We start from the raw sequence: 12,242 nt of genomic DNA on the forward strand, positions 1-12,242 counted from the left end.
GAGCAATCCCTGACGCAAAGTGACATGGTTTGTTTGTGGCGGCAGAACATCAGTTACGGCTGCCAAGGCAAACAACAGTTGCTCCAACTTATGACACTGGCTAGTGCGGTGGACGTAGGCCTTAAGAGCATGGACTGGACACAGTCTATGAAGTTTCTCCTGATCTGGCGTTGTGAAAGGCGGAGGGCAGAAGGTTTCAAGAGTGACAGGATGTAAAGTCGATAAAGGAACCTTAGGCAGGTAGTCAGGATGAGGATGCAAAATTACTTCCACCAAGAAGTTAAAACCATAAGAAAACCAACTTAGGGTCAGAAGTATGTCAGACGCTGACTCTAACGGTTTAAAGGGGGTCTCAACCAGACCCTCGAGGACTATAACTAAGTTCCATGAAGGGATCTTGGTTCTTACTGGAGGCCTCAACTGCCTGGCACAACGTAGTGAGCTGGCAGATGATGCCTCCCAAGCGACATGCCTACCACCAGGGCATGGCAAGCTGAAAGAGCGGCCACATAAACCCTGAGAGTGGAAGGGCGAGTGCCTGTTGACACTTCTCTCCTGCAGACAGTCCAGAACTGAAGCAACCTGGTAGTTGACTTGATCTGCATTATGTGTCATACATCCATCTTTCAAAGACACCCCATTTATTGGCATAAACTCTCAGAGTGGAGGACACCCTAGCACTTGGGATGGTCTCAATAGTTGCAGGCAAAAGCCCAGTGGCCCTCAATTTGTACCCATCAGGGGCCAAACATGAAGGTTCCACAGGTCAAACCTGGGGTGAGATATCATGCCCTCTGCCTGAGACAGAAGGTCCCTCCTCGCCGGAATCACCACGGCGAGCCATTGAGGAGAGACACCATCTCCGAGAACCAAACTCAGTTCATCCAACGCAGCGCTACCGATAAGAGGCAAGACCATTGTTGGCGAACCCTGGCAAGAACTGCCGGGAGCAGAGCGACTGGAAGGAGGGCATACAGACGCATTTTGGGCCATGTATGAACCATCACATCCAGACCCAGTGGGGCTGGGTGACTGAGAGAGAAGCATGGGGAACATTGCACTGTCTGAGAAGAGGCAAAGAGGTCCACTTCTGCTCTGTAAAATCTGGTCCAGATCTGCTTGACTACTTCTGTCTGGACAGTAAATCTGCTCCCCCATTCAACCGCCCCTGAATGTACACTGCTCTAAGTGACAGGAACTTGTCAAAAAAAATCTGTCTCACTATTCTGATAGCGTGAGCACAGACCTCCTTGGTGATTATATATGAGACTGCAGCCGACTGTCCACCCGCACTAGGACATGACAGACCCTCAATTGGGGAAGAAAGTATTTCAGGGCCAGAAATACAGCAGAAAAACAACTCGAGGCAGTTGATGTGTCAACTGAGTTGATGACCCTCCCATTCCCCTTGGGCTGGACGACCACTTAAGGCCGCACCCCAGCCCGTCAGGGAAGCGTCCGTCGTTAGCAACTTGCGACGATAAGATACGCCTGGAGTGGGACGCAAGGCAAGAACTGGGGTCTGAACCACATAGTTAGTGTAAAAGGCCATTTGGCGCGCCACTTTATTTGCTTGAGGATTGGCCCTAAAGTCCTGTGGCTTTGAGCCAAAACTGAAACGGTCTTATTTGCAACAACCCCAAAGGGAAACCCGTGGATGCTGACGCCATGAGACCTAACACTCTGGTGCTGATGATCAGTGAGATCTTGGTCTAGCCTGACTTTGCTCAGGGTATACTGAATGGTCTTGATTCGAGCGGGAAACAGTTGTACCCACCTCGTGACCAAAGACCAAACAAACCCTATATAAGTCGTTCTCTGGGCAGAAGAAAGAACACTTTTCTTGGTGTTGACCCTAGAGAAACTAGATGAGCTAACACTGTCTCAGTGTTGAAGCACCATCTCATGCGATTGTGCTAATATTAGCAATCGCCTTTGTAATTCAAAATATGAATGCCCCGGAATCCTAATGGAGCCAGTAATACATCCATGCATTTCGTATATGAGCGGTTACAAGGCTAGCCGAATGGAAGACCCGAAATTGGTAAGCTTTTGCCCCCAACAGCGCATCTTAGGAACTTCCTGTGTTGTGGCAGTCTTTATATGTAAATACATGCGTCCTTCAGTTCAATTGTGCTGAATCCAATCACAATGTTGAATATGCGGCACAACCATCTCTACGGTAGCATCTTGACCTTGAGTACTTTAACTGCTTCATGGTTTAAGCCTCAAAGATCTAAGATTGGACACACACCCCCACCCTACTGGGGACCAGGAAGTAACTGCTGTAATAGCCCAACCCACACTCCATAAGAGGAACATGTTCCATGGCCTCTTAGTTGAGTATAGTTTGAAGCTCTTGTCACAGTACGAGCGCCAGACTCTGAAAGTGATAATTTTAACACTTCCTGTTGAGGGGATGTTAGATGTTCTATGTCCTGGATGATAGCAGGAATTAAACACAGAACGTATAACATTTCACTGGAAACCGAGCAGAGAGCAGAAAGACTGAACGCACTCATCCAATGACGCCTGCTTGCTCATTACTGCAAATTGGTAGGCTAATTCTGATACATGCAATGACTATCCATTATGACGTGTAGGCATTTTTATATTCATGTACTCAATAATAATCTTTTACATTTGAATCCTTTAATTTTTCATATTTAAAAATGTTTGTGTGCTGCTGAGTGTATGCGTTGTGGACCCGCCTAGACGCATATTACTAATGCGCCCTTTAAATAACATGAAAAATACTGCGCTATTGACTTTAGACCAGGTTTTTGTTGATCAATGGCGCTTTCAGTTGCCTCAAAATAGCAACGCACCAACAATACACCTGAACTCACCTTGTTTTCAGACCAGCACGCCCATGGGCGAACAGATGGCGAATGCATTTGCTATTTAAACAATGTGGCGCTGGACGTGAAAAGGATAACTTGGAAAAACACTTGCCTGGCACCGCATTGCATGATAGGGCCCAGGATAGGAGAGCCGTTTTCTCAGCTCTTTATACATAGATCACTCCTGTTATTTGTAAATGATTCCTGGATGAGAATTGATAAACAAGCAGAAAGGAATTCCTGAGAGTAATACTACCCACTGAGTTTCGTGCTTTTGGTGAAGATGTTGACAGCAAGTGACAAGAAGTATCAGTAGAGGGCAGTATGCGACTGTATTTTCCCTAAGATCTTTTTATTTGTTTTATTTTTGACAAAGCCACAAAACATTGTGAATTAAACCATGAAACCAATCTCAGTCTTATGTAAATTAAAGACGTTAAACTCACGGACCTTTATAGACAAAAAAATTTGAGACAACTACATTTTATTATACAGAAATTCACAAAGCTTTCGCAGTTTTCTAATAGTGTAGATCACCGCAGTAAACATTGTATTGTTTGTGAATTTGTGATCTCAGACTTTGAATTGAGTATGTTTCAGACATTATTGATGGGTATATTCTCACCCACACAAGCTTGATGATGTGGCTACGGTCAGAGAGCGACAATAGAGCGCATCATTTCCTGTAGAAACTGAGACAGGAAGAAGCCACTCAGAGCAAAGTGAGAAGTGCTGAGGTGATGTTCAACTGGTAGGGCTGTAATAGAGAGCTGCCTCTTTTCATGTGGCGAAGAGGTCGACATGTGAAAGTCTGCAGTAGTGGTCTGCAGCAAAATAAATGATTGCATATATGATCATTTATTTGCACGTCAATATCTGTTTACAACATACATTAAAATATTGATATTATAAGCAAGATCAGTTGGCTCATTAAATGTATACTCTCTTATTATTCACATCTCAGGAACTCAACACATCCATGATTTAACATGCAAATCAACAAATGAGTTTTGAAAAAATATAGAGGCACATCTTTCCAATGAGCCTATGCTGAAACGTATGTTTATGCCATTTATTCGTTTACATTTAATAATTTTTTTTTAAATGTAGTCAGCAGTGCAGGTGGTAGGGCTTGTGTTTCTTTAATTAAACAGAAATGTAACCAATATAGTGCATCTCTGTCCATGGTGCTGAAATCCTACTTATGAAGAGTGTGTGTTGCACCAGAACACCTCCACCTGTTGAAGTTTTGCATGGGATCCTGATATTTTGCATTAGAGTAGATTAATTAATTATGTCCTGATCTGTGAATGATGTGAGATGAATAAGTCATTTTAAATATCAATAGCGTTTGTGAAAGTGGGAAATTCTTACACTACATACTAGGACCGGCCTAAAAAAGGAGGTCAAACATCACAGAGTCGCAGTTTAGTCAGTCGGTTCAATGGAAACTTTCAGCCGCTGAGGTGCGAGCACTTTCTTTCCACTCTCGATCTTAATAGGTGACTGCGAGTTTTTTTGTGGCCTGGGCTCATAGTCCAAAACCACAAGTGTATAAAGTGTCAAGGTACTGCTTCAACAAACATCAAACAGAAAGAAAAAAAAAACAATTTTCATACTATATATAATAACTATTTAAAACAGCATTTTGCTCATTCTTTTATAATTACACCTTTTGTAAGATTTTCATATTAATTGAGAGGCTACTGGAATTTGTTTATATTTATTTTTTATATTTATTTATTTATTTGTCACACTTTAAAATGTAAAAAAAATGAAATAAAGATAGTGATAATTTTTTTAAATAAATTGTGACCAGTTACATGATCTAAGATATACACTTTCCTTTACACAATCATATGCATTTTAAGCTAAATATTGGTAAAACATACTTAAATTCTAAAATTAGTGTAAGTCAATGAATTCAAAACTGGTCATTTTTCTATTTTTTTTTATAAAAGTAGGTGTAATTGTACTGCTTGAAACACGGCACACAAATGTAGGAAAAAATATAATGAAAAAGCAGAATTTGTAAGGGATAGTGTCCAAAAAAAATAAAAAATGGTTTACATGTAATAAAGTCATACATCTCAGTATTATGGCTGGAAAACATACAGTATATACACACACACACAGGACACACTGAAGCTAAACAACCAATCATAATTTTAGTTCACACCCAACACATGTAACAGTTATTGCTATATTGGTAAATAATAAAATGTAACAAATATTGCCAGTGTGTGTTGGTCCGCTGAAGTTCACCTCACCAGGGCTCGCTCTACAATGAACTGCTACTTCCTGTAACTCCCTACAGGAAATTATTCTTTGTTTCCAACCCCTTGATGAGAGGCTACTTATGTTCAAACACGGCCATGTGGTCTGTGGTGTGGTTGGTCTACAATCGCTGTGCTCCCATATTTCAAAAAAGAAAGAAAAATTAAATTAAAAATAAGATGATTAGCCTTCAACTTATTTAATGATTCTCTAAAAATATGTTTTCACAGACTTTACTTATTATGTGAAATTTTGCTTGCAGACCGCAGATATGTAGACCATATATATATTACTTACATGTATGCATATTTTATTATGTTGAATAAACATTATAAAACAACCAAAAATCATCTTTTTGCCAATTTGCTGCACAGGCCTGTAAGGCCAGCTCTGATGGCCTCCAACATTTCAAACATGTTCACAATAATTAATACTCTGACAGAAATGTCTCCACCTAATGGCTGAGCTTTATTGTAAATGTTTTGAGAATTTTGTGAGACTTTCACAAGAGTTAGCAATGTAACTCTTTATATATATATATATATATATATATATATATATATATATATATATATAGACCTTTAGCCTTCAGTTCATTGTGATGGTGTCAAATGGCAGGGGGTAATGCTCACTTTGCGAAGAGTCCGGTAACAGAGAGCAGGTAGGCTACAAAACATGTCAAATAAATGGATTAGTTTTACTTTTATAAATTGAGCATGATCATATTACAGATTCATTACTTTTCAAATAAATAAATGAACTTGAAATTATTTTACTTCACGTGTAGAGACTGCAGAGTGATACAGTACATGGCCAAATAAAAAAGACTTTCAATAATCCGGAAAATAAGTTAAAGGGTTAGTTCCCCCCAAAAGAAAAGAAGAACACCTAATGTAACCCACCCTCATGTTGTTCCAGAAACCTGTATTAGTTAGATGTCGTTAACCAAACCATGTCTGTGCTTCTTAGTTAGAATGTTGATAAAATTCAAGATATGCAGCAAAAATGCTACATTTCTATAACTGTTTATTTCACACCAACATAATGAATTGTTCTGCATGAGAGTGTGGGCGCGCTTTTGATAAACACAGGATTATAGTTTAACCATACACCTTAAAAATAGCAGGTAGAAAAATATTTTGACATCTTAAAACTGATGTTGGCCGGTAGAAAAATATTTTGGCCAGTGTTTTGTTTCTGTTGAGCCAAAAGTGAACAAGTGCCTGTCTGCAGTTGGCAAAATGACGTGGCCCAATTGCGGCTGCCACAACTCAGCCGATGCCGCGACTCAGCCGACAGCGCCGCAGGTTTTACGGAAGCGGCTCGATCCTAATTGCTAGCTGGGCTGTTTGTGTTTTAGTCTCAGAGCGTTTTTACACTGGGTTTGTTGTGGTCCGCGTCAGAGCGCTTTCTACACCGCAGGCTCCCTCTCGCTCGTATCCAAGGTAAATCATCAACACTATCATCCCTTACATGTGTTTTATTGAACTAAATACATCTTCATCTGATAACATGCATGCGCAGGTTACTTTTCTTGCGCACCCGAGTCCTTGTTGCTTTCACATTCACATGAATCTCGGCTACGGTGACCACCATAAAATAAACCAAATGTGGGACAATTACAAAGTTTGTGTGGGACAATGTGGGACATGTTACCAACACTAAAACATAACCTGAAACTGTTACACAATGTCTATCTAACTTAATAAAAACATATGTATTCTGCGTTTCAGATGATAAGAATACTTTGTTCTTTAGTCCCTTCCAGAAAACACCATTACATCACAATGTAACATTTTACATGTCATTTAAATTCAAAATCACTGAGCCCAAAGGCAGCAGGCATCAGATCTGACCAAGTCCAATAATGAACAAATAAAATATAAAGCAACATGAAATTAGTTCATTGCCAGTCTTATATATTACATATTAAGAATATAACATATTTACCGAATTATCCATTTGTTTTCTACATGGAACGAATCACCGCTCCACATTTTGATTGACAGCCGTTACAACCTACTAGTGACCGTGTTTACTCCTTTCTTTTCAACCATTGGATAGGATTTTAAAAACGGCTGTTGTTGTATTTGTGAAAGGCGGGATGTTACGTCTGACGAAGCGCTGATAAATATGTCTAGGTGAAAAACGATGCCGCAAAAAAAATAAAATGAAATGCTTTCTTAAAAAGGCAAAAGGACGCATGCATGTTTTCTTAATATGATAATTAAAAACCAACAGACTGATGAAAATGCGGGACATTTTCTCAATATGCGACGTGCGGGACAAGGGGTGAAAATGCTGTGCAGTACAACGCAAAGCGGGACGGGTGGTCACCCTAATCTCGGCACAGCTCGAGTGCAATTTGCGCAACCGAACTCAGACCACCTCCTTCAGGCAGTCTCGAATTCTGTTCCCCCGGGTCCGCATGACAACTTTCACATTACCAATTATTCGAACTAAACTGCCAGAGTGAAAATGCCCTCACATTTACATCATGATATAGACTACAGTATAAGCAATATAACATGAGTTATGCTTTTCTACCCAGAATAGCATGAGTGCAAATGCGATACTGATCTTATAGCCTAAAACAGTTTAATAAAATAAATAAGTTAATATTGTGTTTACATTTCTGTAAGGGATTTTACATTTCTTATGTTAACATAAGAAAGTCATATTTGGAACGACATGGGGGTGAGTACATGGTGATAGAATTTTCATTTTTATGTAAACTACCTATTTAACTACTGATTAAGATAAATGTTAACATGTGCCCCCTAAAAGCACAAGTGGCCCCTGCCTGGCCCCCCTAGTTTCCGTGGTCTAGAACCGCCACTGTATTTTAATTTTTATTATTTCATAAAAATGCAACACAGGTTTTAGAAAATCCTTGAGCCCTCTTTCAAAGTTGTTATAAAGCGTGTAAAGTCAGCTTTGATACTGATGGCAGCATGTACAGGGTAAAGCCACTCCCCCTTCAAATAAATAAAGCCGAATTCGATTCTTCTCAGTCGAGTCGATTTGACTGGAACATAAACATGAATTTGTCTTCAACACTTCTTCTTATGCTCTTTTTAATAGGTAAATATACACTTATGATGTTTGCTATAGAATTTGGGACAATGAATAATTTCCATGAATTTAATAAATAATATATAATAATGTGTAGCTATTATATTATACTGTACCAGGTGTAATATACAATATAGACATAAGTATATATGTTCTATAAAATCTGTTTATATCATATAATTAGCCAATGCTTTGTTATTTAACGTTTGTTAAATAACTGATTTTGAAAAAACATGGAAATCTATTTTCAAGAGGTATGGAGAAACATTACAGCGTTGAGTTTGCTTCAGGGTTTAGGACTAGATTCTGAACAATCTCGTCATTAGACGTTTACTTTCATATATTTTCTTTGCCGTTTTAATGGGAGAATTCATCCAACTAAAATATTTTACTTTTTTCATTAGAATTTTTTTAAAAGGCCTCCATCAATGTTTTTGATTGCACTTTATTTTGCAGTCCTGTTCCCTATACATGTACTTATTTACTTACAATTACAATAACTGGGTATTAACTAGGTAATAACCCTGAACCTAACCTTAAAATAAGGCAGCGGCTATTTACACTAAGAGCAAATAACTGTAGATGCTATTTACTAAGTGCAATGGCATACTAAGTGAAAATAGTGATATATTCTAATAATTCTATAATAGTAATAGTAATTAGATGCTATTTATACTTTATTTTGACAGATGCATACTATTTACACCTGAGTCTTGTTGTACATAAACAGGATGCAAAAATAACTGTGTAAATGATTATATTTATTAAAATGATTAAATGGATGCCACCTTTTTAGGACAAAAAGCCTTCCTACTACCCAGTAAATGCTTTTATTATTTTTAAACATTTCGTTAGGCACTTTATTTCCACATTTAGAAAATTTTCTTATCTTTTATTGAAAGTAAATTCCTTTCCAATGTGATATGTGATTGAAAAAGAGAGAAGAGCGAGCTCTGCAAAAGGTGGATTCAAACCCGGGTCGATCGCGTCAAACCCTAGATATTTTACGCTTTACTGACTACGACACTGAAAATGTTGAAATACGCAGAAACTTAAAAAAAAAGAAACTTAAAAGGGCTTAAATACACAAGATAACAAACTGAATGTGTGTGTGAATAGTGTGATGTAATTAATGAATAACCACCATGGTGACTAACTATACAAACAGAATTTGATAGTTTGCTTGTAGTTTGTTGTATTTTTTATTGCCCCTGATTTAAAAAAAAATAAATTATAATATAAATTGCTGAAAATGAAATGGGATGAAGTTGAGAGAGTGGAATGAAGGGGGGTTGGTATAAAAAAATGTGTTTAATGCATGTACAAAAGTTAAAATGATATCCATGTTTTTATGGTTTAAAAAAGTGTTACAAACCTCCCCAGTTTTGCATATTTGATTGTGTACATTCATAGCATGTTTGCATTTTTTTGTGTGTGTTGCCAGGAGCAAGATGAAGACTTGAACTATGCAGCTCTAAATTTAGACAAGAAGAAGAGCAGAAGACCAGTAAGAAGCATGAGGGATGTGGAACCAAACATTGTTTATGCTGCCACACGCTGACCAACAGATTATCAGACCACTTGTCACAAAACACAAGTGAAATTCTGCTGATGTTAAATAATCTTACTGTGTAGCTAGCTTACTGTGTAACTTTTGTCTCAGAGCAGTGCGTTACAGAAGGTAGAAGATCCAAATGCAGCTTTATTTAGAGGGTAATCCACACTCGTAGTCAACAAACAGGCAACAGGTCATACACAGGTAATCAGTCCAATCAGGCAAACAAAACAGGAGAGACAGGCAAACAGGTAATCCACGGAATAGGCAAGAAATCCAAAACCAGAGACATAAAACCAGGGAAACGCTCAGAAATGCAGTGATACAACGTACAAGACTTCGCAGTTAATGATAGAGTGAACATGGTTTATATAGGCTGGGGTAATAGGGCAATGAGGTAATGTGACACAGGTACAAATAATGAGTGATGATGAGTCCGGGCAAAGGATTATGGGTAATGTAGTTTATGATGAAGTGACAAGTCCGGGGTGGAGTGCCCTCAGGTGGTAATCAGGGGCACTCTCACTGGTGATTGTGACATAGCCCCCCCTCAAAGGAGCGGCTTCCAGACCACAGCAGCGCAGACGAGGTTGAAGACCCCCACGGCGGAGCAGACCACCACCACAGCAGCACAGATGGTCTTGGAGACCCCCACTGCGGAGCAGACCACCACCACAGCAGCGCAGATGGTCTTGGAGACCCCCACGGCGGAGCAGACGACCACCACAACAGCGCAGACGGTCTTGGAGACCCCCACGGTGGAGCAGACGACCACCACAGCAGCGGAGATGGGTTTGAAGACCCCCACGGTGGAGCAGACGACCACCACAGCAGCGGAGACGGGTTTGAAGACCCCCACGGCGGAGCAGACGACCACCATAGCAGCGCAGACGGTCTTGGAGACCCCCACGATGGTGCAGGCTGAGCAGGTGGCCCGGTTAGAGTCCTCTTTGGACTCATGACAGGAGGCGGCGGAGCCCTCTCTGGGCTCGTGACAGGAGGCGGCGGAGCCCTCTCTGGACTCGTGACAGAAGGAGGCGGAGCCCTCTCTGGGCTCTTGACAGAAGGAGGCGGAGCCCTCTCTGGACTCGTGACAGAAGGCGGCGGAGCCCTCTCTGGACTCGGGACATGGGCCGGAGCCGTCTCTGGAAGCTGGTCAGTAGCTGGAGCCGTCTCTGGACGCTGGTCAGTGGCTGGAGCCATCTCTGGACGCTGGTCAGTGGCTGGAGCCGTCTCTGGACGCTGGTCAGTGGCTGGAGCCGTCTCTGGACGCTGGTCAGTGGCTGGAGCCGTCTCTGGACGCTGGTCAGTGGCTGGAGCCGTCTCTGGACGCTGGTCAGTGGCTGGAGCCGTCTCTGGACGCTGGTCAGTGGCTGGAGCCGTCTCTGGACGCTGGTCAGTGGCTGGAGCCGTCTCTGGACGCTGGTCAGTGGCTGGAGCCGTCTCTGGACGCTGGATGGAGACAGGGAACGTCACTGGCCTCTGGACAGTGATTGGAGACATTGCTGGATGAAAAACTGGACTGGTGGGTACTGTGGGAGTGCAGTGTTCCTCATCTGAAACTCCCACAGTGAATGCAGAACCACACAGTTGCAGTGCCAGATTCATATAAAATTCTAAAGTCCAAGAAGTATTGTGCAGTGGCATAAATGAACTGAGTGGCTCAGATAGTCCCCCACGGAAGAAAATCATAAGACATTCCGAGTCCATAGTAGTCAAATATGCCAGCTCAATAAAGTCCACTACAGAGTCCTCAATAGGACGATCTCCTTGACGGAGACGCATGATCTGTGCAGCTGAACTCATTTGTGGATAGACTGTCACTTGGCTGCTGGATCTGTGCAGGGCGAAGTCTTCTGTTACGTACTGCTCTGAGACAGAAGGTAGAAGATGCAAATGCAGCTTTATTTAGAGGGTAATCCACACTCGTAGTCAACAAACAGGCAACAGTAGTGATGGGACATCTGAAGCGAGGCTCCGGAGCTTGTGTCGAGCAAAAAGGGGCGTTCCAGATGAAGCCCCGATTCGAGGCTTGTATCGTTTCCGTGAAAATCACGTGACGATGACAAACGAGGCCTCGGTTTCTGTTGAATACGTCATTGCTTCATTCTGAGCAGTGATGCCAGTAACGCGTTACTTAGTAACGCGTTACTCTAATTTGACCACTTTTTCCAGTAACGAGTAATCTAACGCGTTACTATTTCCAAACCAGTAATCAGATTAAAGTAACTTATCCAAGTCCCTGTGAGTTACTTTTTTTGTCATTTTCCTTAGTAAAAATATATATTTTTGCTTTCTTGTTTAGTCTCAGCAGGGGTTTTCCTGCATAGAGAATTACGAGGCGGCCGCCTCCGTCAAATTTCTTGCCGCCTCCGTCTGTCGACAAAACTCAAGACAGGCAGTCACTTGCTCAGATTAGGCATGTCGTGATAATTAAATAATCATCAGAAATATATATTGTCACATTATCTTTCAGCAATCATTATTAGAAT

Source organism: Gobio gobio (assembly GCF_949357685.1).
Source record: "Gobio gobio genome assembly, chromosome: 2".
NCBI lineage: Eukaryota > Metazoa > Chordata > Actinopteri > Cypriniformes > Gobionidae > Gobio > Gobio gobio.